A 9,115-nucleotide genomic window follows, 5' to 3' on the forward strand; every position below is an offset into this window, starting at 1 on the left:
AGACTGCTTCGTTCCCCACGGTGGCTGAAGTATCATTAACGTAGTGAGGCAGAGTGGCCTCCTGAGGACCCAGAGTGGGAGTGTCCCCGATTGAGCCACTACAATACATATAGTAATTGTAAAGTTCTTCTTTTAGGCTTGTAGCTGTGATGGAATAAACTGCTGTCTTAAGTCAAGTCTCTGGCTGCTTCCAAATCATTGAAAGGTCCTCAGTCCATGGGTTAGAATGCGCCCATTAGTATAGTCCGGAGGCTTGGGCAGGATAGAGGCTGGAACAGGATAGAGGCAAAATGGAGGGGTTTCCAGGGCCATTTATATCCTCTGCCATGTGGAGGGAAACCCATTGCTTCAAACAAAAACCTCAGCCCAGCTAGTAGAGAATCACAGGTGACCAGACAGTGTTTGGAGTCACATGGGCAAGTCACATGTTCATGCCCAGTTTCGCTCAGTCATTGCAGGAGGCCACTTTTACCTATTTTCCAGATAGCACATTTGCAGGACAGTCCACTCAATGTAGAGGGGTGTCTACTATGGTCCGTTGTGAGTTAAGTGTCCTTTTGACGGGCCACTCAATTTGAATAGTCCCTCCAAGATGTGCTGACTAACTACTTCATGAGCATTACCGCAGGAGCAAACATTTGAAATCCAGGTATAGAGCCAATGTTCATCATTTCAAATACAAAAGTAATACATGATTACAGATAGCATAATCACAATCTGTGACTCATAACCTTTTCATAGACATCTTACATGCCACATTTTACACAAGCTGTGTTGCAAATATATAACTGGGGTTGCAACAATGTTCTACATGATCATATTTTAATCAGGTAAGGTCACACATGTGTTCTATATATAAATCTACAGTATTTACAGCTATATAATCTCTCTCTCCATGTATCGCAGATAGTCAGATCTACCACTCTAGGGGTATCTATCATTGCAGTGTGACCTTGAACATCAGTGCCCCTCAGTCCCTCCTAGTCTCTCCCTGTAGCAAATAATTGTTTAGTTTTAAGTGGGCTGTAATACTTTGGTCTAATTTTGGCTGTTGTGTTTAGTGTGTGGGTGCTGGGTGGTGCTGGTGGCCTGTGATACACAGGAGGTCACACTAGAAGACCTGGTTGCCCCCTCTGGCGTTTGACTCTGTGATTCTTTGCTTTTTGAATATTGCTAGTAGATGGATGAAATTAAAATCAAATGCTAACTGATCAGTTTTAAAAACTATTGCCTTTTTGATAGAATTCGCTGTAATAATCCATTTCGACTCAAGCTGTCGCTGCTGTCCATCACTATCATACAGCTTTCCCTACGCAGACCACTCTTCTAGTAAAGGCAAACACGGAAGGGATTTTTCCTGTGGGAACGGATGACAAAGGGAAAAACAAGGAAAAGACTCGATGTTCGCAATTGAGTTATACAAAAGCATTCCACTGAAATCTGAAATAGTCTTGTTCTTCGGCAGAAGATACTGAACAAGGCTTTATTTGTGGAGAGGTTGACACTATGAAGGGGATAAATGAAAGCAGATATCGGGTTCGGAAATAGCCCTTCTTTCCTTTCTTTCTAACCTATTCTGCTTTTGTTCTGCAATCGCTGGATGGGATGCTATTCGGTACTGTAGATGCTATTCGGTTCCCGCGAATTAGAGCCTGGTACCTTTATTATAGGGAATATTGCCGATGAGCTGGGGCTGGGTATCAAACATGTCTCCTCGCCGCGGCGGACTGTGTTTTGTGCAGGGAACTGAACGAAAGCTTGGAGAAGTGAATTTGCAGAATGGGGCCCTTCTTGTCAGTGAGACGCTGGACAGAGGAGAGCTATGTGGGCGAACAGGAAGCTGTCAGATGAAATTTGAGCTTGTCATTGAAAATCCTCTCTCCTACACTATTGTCGGCTGGCAGTCCTGGTTCCAAATGACAGCTCGAGCAGATTTCTCCAGAGTGGAGAAGTATCGCTCCCAGGAGCTGAATCAGCAATGCCTGGCACGGTGTTCCCACCAGTCGGCTCTCACGATCCGGATGTTGGGAATACTTCTTTGGCCCCTTACAAACTTACGAGAAGTGAGCATTTGCTTTAAAAGTACATACGTGTCGTGAATGGAATAGAATCCCAATGTTAGTGTTACAAAAGTCACTGCAGGGAGAACAAGAGCCGATCCAAAATATCACTGTAAAAGCGAAAGACAACGGGATTTCCCAAAGATACGTCTGCATCGGTGTGCTGGATTCCAACGCTGCCGGTCCCGTGCTTGGTTAAAAGAGCTGCGCTGCCAGACTAGCGGAGGATGTGGTCAAAGACGTATTGACTATTCAGCTGAATGCTACTGATGTATTGGAATGGAAGAAAAGAGTACACTTTGGGCACTAACTCTGCACCTGAAGTGCAGAGACTATTTTCTACTGAGCGTGATACCGGGCAGATACTAGAAGGGGGTTGGGGGGGGTGGATTTTGAGAGAAGGTGGAGAATATGATATGGAAGTGCAGGCGCGGGAGGAAAGTCAGTTACTATTGGCATCCCATTGCAGTTCTTGTAAAGGTTGTGAATGGCAATGGCAATGTCCCAGCAGTGACGGTAAATTCCCTTTCTAATCCTATCGGGGAAGACACTGCAGCTGGGACGATGGTCGCTCTGCTCAGTGTCATAGACCGGGGCTCCGAAGACAACGGGAAGATCAGCGGCCACATTCTGCAGAACGTACCGTTTCAGCTGCTGTCCCTGCAGAAAACACATTCTCCTTGGTGACCAGCGGCGTCTTGGGCAGAGCTGTGGCCGCCGCCTACAAGGTCACTATAGTCGCCCGGGATTGCCGCTCCCCTCCTCTGCCTCTCAGGGAATCCCTCCGAGTGAGAATTTCCTATGTAAATGACAAGGCCCCCTGCTTCGAATCGGCCTCTTACACTGTCTGTGTGCGAGCGAATCACTCTGAGTCTGGCCGCCTCCATTTTCGCGGTGGCCGGCGTGTGGACCCTGATGGCTGAAAATGGCCGATTGTCCTACGCCATCTTGAGCGGCGAGGCGCTGGGGGACCGCTGGTTTCCATCAGCTCCCGGGGCGGGGATATTTAGGCGCTGGGCACCTGGGCCTGCGGGCGAACGAAGAACTTCAGTGTCCATGTCCCGGCGGCGCACCCTGGGGTCCCCTCCCTGAGCGGCACAGCCTCTGTGCACATCTTCATTCTCCACGAGGATAACAACGTTTGTTGCCTGCTGCCAGCTGGGGAGCCGCGGGTGTTGCGGGAAAGTGCCCCGCGCTGCGAGCTGCGGGCACTTGGCTCACAGGCTGCGGGTTTCTGACGGCGATCTGGGCTGTCACACGTGGCTCTCCTTCCAGCGGGCCGCTGACCGCAGCCTGTTCCGGGTGGGGCTGCACATGGGGACTCAGAACGCTGCGGCTGGGGAGCAAGGCCGGTGACTGTGGTGAAAGATCAGGGCGACCCAGTGCTTTCTTTCTACAGCCATAACCGTCACCCTGAACTGACCGAGCAGCTCACCGAGGGTTTGTCTTATATGACAGTGTGACTGATAGTCACCCTGGGGTGCATTTCCTTTATTTTCTTATTCAAACGTATAGTCCTGATTTCCAGCCACTGCCGGAGTACAGGGGACTAGCCCGGGATCCCTTTGCTCCTGCGAGGGCTCCGGGAAAAGGGATGAGAATGGCTCCTTCTGTGGCACTTCTAAGTGTCAGGCGGCTTATCTCGGCTGCTGTCCAAGAGTGACCTGATTTTGGTGAAACCCTTGAATCCCATCAGGATTTCTAACGGGTGGAAATTCTCATGCAAAAACCTTAGAGGGGATGGACCTAGCGAGATGGTAAAGCAACTTTTCCCTAGGGCGAGTCATTGCAGGCTCGTTACTTCTCTTCATATGTTCTTGGAGGATCGTATCATAGTCTGAATGTTGGATTTGTGCAGAGTTGTTTTCATTTATGCTTCCTGCTTTTCCTCTGGGTCCATTTTCTCTCGGGTATGTGGTTCATCTTAGTCTGACTATCTGATGACTATTATAGGGGGGAAAAGAAACGGTTATATATTTGGAACGAACAACTTTTACGAACAACTTTCTGCTGACTGATGCTTTCGCTGGTGCTACGCAGTATCTTTACCTTCCCATTGACTTTCAGTTGTGGCAGACAGCATAGTTCCATGTTGGCACTCAGTGTATGTAAGGATACCGGGGGGAGATGGTTCCAGGTATGACAAAACCCAAGGAGTCTGGTGGACCATAGTGCTTTTCTCTCATGTCTGGTTGACCAGAAGATGGTGATTTTTCACTCTCAGATATGGACCTCACCCCACTTACCCATGGGTTTATCACATGGATTATTGTCATTCATGCTCCTTGAGCTTCCCTTCCTGAGGCTCTGGATTTTTTTTTTTATGTAGCGTTCAACTGCTCAACTTTTGAGTGAGGTGGGATGGTATTTGCACATGAACTCCATTCTTTCCACTGGCTACCACTTCTGGGTGCAATTCAAAATACATTTTAATGCCAGCCGTAGCCTGCAAGGGAACCCAGTTATTTAAGAGCAGCGCCTTCCTTAAGCTCTGTAAGGGCAGCTGAGATGCGCTGTGGCATATCCACTATCAGAGGCTGGAACTCTGCTTCCCAGAGACAGCAGGGTTGTCCTTGTCTCAGGTTTTTTAACTTTCTCTCCTTGACTGTGATCTGTGCATGACAGCCCAAATTCAGGAAGCTTCCGATTAGGAAGGAGATGTTTTGTTCAGTCAGCTGTTTTGAGTAAAAAGCTTTGCTTTCTTCTTTTCGTTTGTAAGATATGTTAGTTTCTTAACAAAGATGGAATGAAGTTTAACCTTTTGTAGATAACTAGGTACTTTGAGTGGAGGCAAACATTTAATAAACTTATGATACTGCTGTTATACTATTTTTCTAATTCATCCGCATACGATGATGACTAATGTGTAAGGAGACAAACTCCCAATACTGACGACTAACAATTACATCCTAATTATTTATGTCTAGCTTTAAATATTTCATTCATCGGCCTATTTGCCAAAGTATATGAGATGCGTCATTAGCAATCGATACGGAGCCTAAGGGTATGTATTAAAAGAAAATGGACTCTGGAGTAAGAGGACATATTATAACTGGGTCAAGACCTATATTTGTCGTTGGTTTCTAATTTACAGAACCCGATACTTTCACAGCCTACACGTGCAAAAGAATCAGTAGAAAATATGTGTTTGTAGCTTTTATGACATTCTCACATCTCTCTTTCCTCTTCACATTTTATGAAGCATTTCCGTGAGAGAGAGGTTTTGATGTTGCGATTCATTTAGAGCCATTTTTGGTTTAGACTCAAGATGTCGCTGTTGTCTACAGTTACGGACAAGGATCGCGGATGATTTATCCCTTTCACAGTGCAGTCAGCAAAGCAAGTCACGAAAGACAACGGTCACCACACGAGTAAACAGGCAAAGGGAAAAGAAAGGTATTGTCAAAGGAATGTATCTGTATATTTTAATTATTTCTTTATTTGGTTGCACAACATAGTGAACCATAGCGAGGCGGAGACAAGAAATGATCTTCTTGCCAAGCCTTTATGAAGCGGTTACTATGAAGAACAGAAGCAAACTAAGATGTCGGACTCAGGGCTGGTACTTAAAAGACCTATTTACTGCATGCTGGTTCTGTGTGTCTGTCTCTGAAGAGGCTCGTTACTGAGTGTCTGAAGCGCTAGCCTGGTGCTTTTCTGGGGAATATGGCCGAGGATCTAGAACTGGATAATATCAGAAACCTGCCAGCTCGCAGGCTGCGGACTGTGTCAGGAAAAGAGAATTTGTGGAGCTGAAAATGCAGAATGGAGCCCTGATCGTCACTGTGAAAATGGACAGAGCAGAGCTGCGTGGGCAGACAGTAAGTTGTGCACTGAAATTTAAGATTGTGGTTGAAAATCTTGCAATGTAGTATGTGGAACTAGAAATCCTGGATGATTTCCCCACGTGGCTGAATCTGTTTTAGTGGGCAGTGTACTTCCTATAGTAGGGCTCAAGATCCTCTTTGGTCACATATGAGATTTGGGCAAATGCACACTTTGCTTTGAAAGTAGAGAATCGTGGCGGACATAATAAAGTGCCAATTTTAATACTGGAAGAGTCATTGGACAGAGAAAAAGGATCGACTCAGAATCGAATAACAGCAGCCAAACACGATGGGGCTCCCCAAAGATCTGGCACCCTCCATATGAGTATCACTGTGCTGGAGTCTAACAATAACGCCCCTGCATTTGATGGAAACATCTACGCTATCTGCCTAGTGGAGAATGTGGACAAAGGCATCCTGGTTATTGACTGAATGGCACCGATTTAAATGAAGGAGGAAATGGAAGGATAGAGGAAATTGTCGGCAGCAACACGACAATCAATGTTCCGAAAATGTTTTCTATCGCTCCTGATAACGGGGAGTTAGGGGTGGAAGGTGAAGTGAATTGTGGAGAATATAATGTGGGAGTGCAGGCGCGGGAGGGAAGTCAGTTAGCGTTGCACAGTTCTTGTAAATGTTGTGAATGGCAATGACAATGTCCCAGCAGTGATGGTAAATTCCCTTTCTAATCCTATCGGGGAAGACACTGCAGCTGGGACGATGGTCGGTCTGCTCAGCGTCATAGACCAGGGCTCCGAAGACAACGGGAAGATCAGCGGCCACATTCTGCAGAACGTACCGTTTCAGCTGCTGTCCCTGCGGAAAACACATTCTCCTTGGTGACCAGCGGCGTCTTGGGCAGAGGGGCGGCCACCTACAACATCACTCTAGTTGCCTGTGATTGCGGCTCCCCTCCCCTATGCCCTATATAGCAGGGGAACCCTCCCAGTGCGCATTTCTGATGTAAGTTACATCACAAGGGGTGGCAGTCACCCCTTCCCCAGGCCAGAAGCCTGAGCCTCAGACTCTTTGGTGTCCCGCCTTGATCCAGGGCCTGGGCTAATTGACTGTTTGTTTCCCTGCCAGCCTGAGCACAGGCCTGGGCCCCCAGCTGCAAGTGGAGACTGCTTCGTTCCCCACGGTGGCTGAAGTATCATTAACGTAGTGAGGCAGAGTGGCCTCCTGAGGACCCAGAGTGGGAGTGTCCCCGATTGAGCCACTACAATACATATAGTAATTGTAAAGTTCTTCTTTTAGGCTTGTAGCTGTGATGGAATAAACTGCTGTCTTAAGTCAAGTCTCTGGCTGCTTCCAAATCATTGAAAGGTCCTCAGTCCATGGGTTAGAATGTGCCCATTAGTATAGTCCGGAGGCTTGGGCAGGATAGAGGCTGGAACAGGATAGAGGCAAAATGGAGGGGTTTCCAGGGCCATTTATATCCTCTGCCATGTGGAGGGAAACCCATTGCTTCAAACAAAAACCTCAGCCCAGCTAGTAGAGAATCACAGGTGACCAGACAGTGTTTGGAGTCACATGGGCAAGTCACATGTTCATGCCCAGTTTCGCTCAGTCATTGCAGGAGGCCACTTTTACCTATTTTCCAGATAGCACATTTGCAGGACAGTCCACTCAATGTAGAGGGGTGTCTACTATGGTCCGTTGTGAGTTAAGTGTCCTTTTGACGGGCCACTCAATTTGAATAGTCCCTCCAAGATGTGCTGACTAACTACTTCATGAGCATTACCGCAGGAGCAAACATTTGAAATCCAGGTATAGAGCCAATGTTCATCATTTCAAATACAAAAGTAATACATGATTACAGATAGCATAATCACAATCTGTGACTCATAACCTTTTCATAGACATCTTACATGCCACATTTTACACAAGCTGTGTTGCAAATATATAACTGGGGTTGCAACAATGTTCTACATGATCATATTTTAATCAGGTAAGGTCACACATGTGTTCTATATATAAATCTACAGTATTTACAGCTATATAATCTCTCTCTCCATGTATCGCAGATAGTCAGATCTACCACTCTAGGGGTATCTATCATTGCAGTGTGACCTTGAACATCAGTGCCCCTCAGTCCCTCCTAGTCTCTCCCTGTAGCAAATAATTGTTTAGTTTTAAGTGGGCTGTAATACTTTGGTCTAATTTTGGCTGTTGTGTTTAGTGTGTGGGTGCTGGGTGGTGCTGGTGGCCTGTGATACACAGGAGGTCACACTAGAAGACCTGGTTGCCCCCTCTGGCGTTTGACTCTGTGATTCTTTGCTTTTTGAATATTGCTAGTAGATGGATGAAATTAAAATCAAATGCTAACCGATCAGTTTTAAAAACTATTGCCTTTTTGATAGAATTCGCTGTAATAATCCATTTCGACTCAAGCTGTCGCTGCTGTCCATCACTATCATACAGCTTTCCCTACGCAGACCACTCTTCTAGTAAAGGCAAACACGGAAGGGATTTTTCCTGTGGGAACGGATGACAAAGGGAAAAACAAGGAAAAGACTCGATGTTCGCAATTGAGTTATACAAAAGCATTCCACTGAAATCTGAAATAGTCTTGTTCTTCGGCAGAAGATACTGAACAAGGCTTTATTTGTGGAGAGGTTGACACTATGAAGGGGATAAATGAAAGCAGATATCGGGTTCGGAAATAGCCCTTCTTTCCTTTCTTTCTAACCTATTCTGCTTTTGTTCTGCAATCGCTGGATGGGATGCTATTCGGTACTGTAGATGCTATTCGGTTCCCGCGAATTAGAGCCTGGTACCTTTATTATAGGGAATATTGCCGATGAGCTGGGGCTGGGTATCAAACATGTCTCCTCGCCGCGGCGGACTGTGTTTTGTGCAGGGAACTGAACGAAAGCTTGGAGAAGTGAATTTGCAGAATGGGGCCCTTCTTGTCAGTGAGACGCTGGACAGAGGAGAGCTATGTGGGCGAACAGGAAGCTGTCAGATGAAATTTGAGCTTGTCATTGAAAATCCTCTCTCCTACACTATTGTCGGCTGGCAGTCCTGGTTCCAAATGACAGCTCGAGCAGATTTCTCCAGAGTGGAGAAGTATCGCTCCCAGGAGCTGAATCAGCAATGCCTGGCACGGTGTTCCCACCAGTCGGCTCTCACGATCCGGATGTTGGGAATACTTCTTTGGCCCCTTACAAACTTACGAGAAGTGAGCATTTGCTTTAAAAGTACATACGTGTCGTGAATGGAATA

This window comes from Lepidochelys olivacea, assembly GCF_965140295.1.
Source record: "Lepidochelys olivacea isolate rLepOli2 genome assembly, chromosome: 8".
Taxonomy (NCBI): Eukaryota; Metazoa; Chordata; order Testudines; family Cheloniidae; genus Lepidochelys; species Lepidochelys olivacea.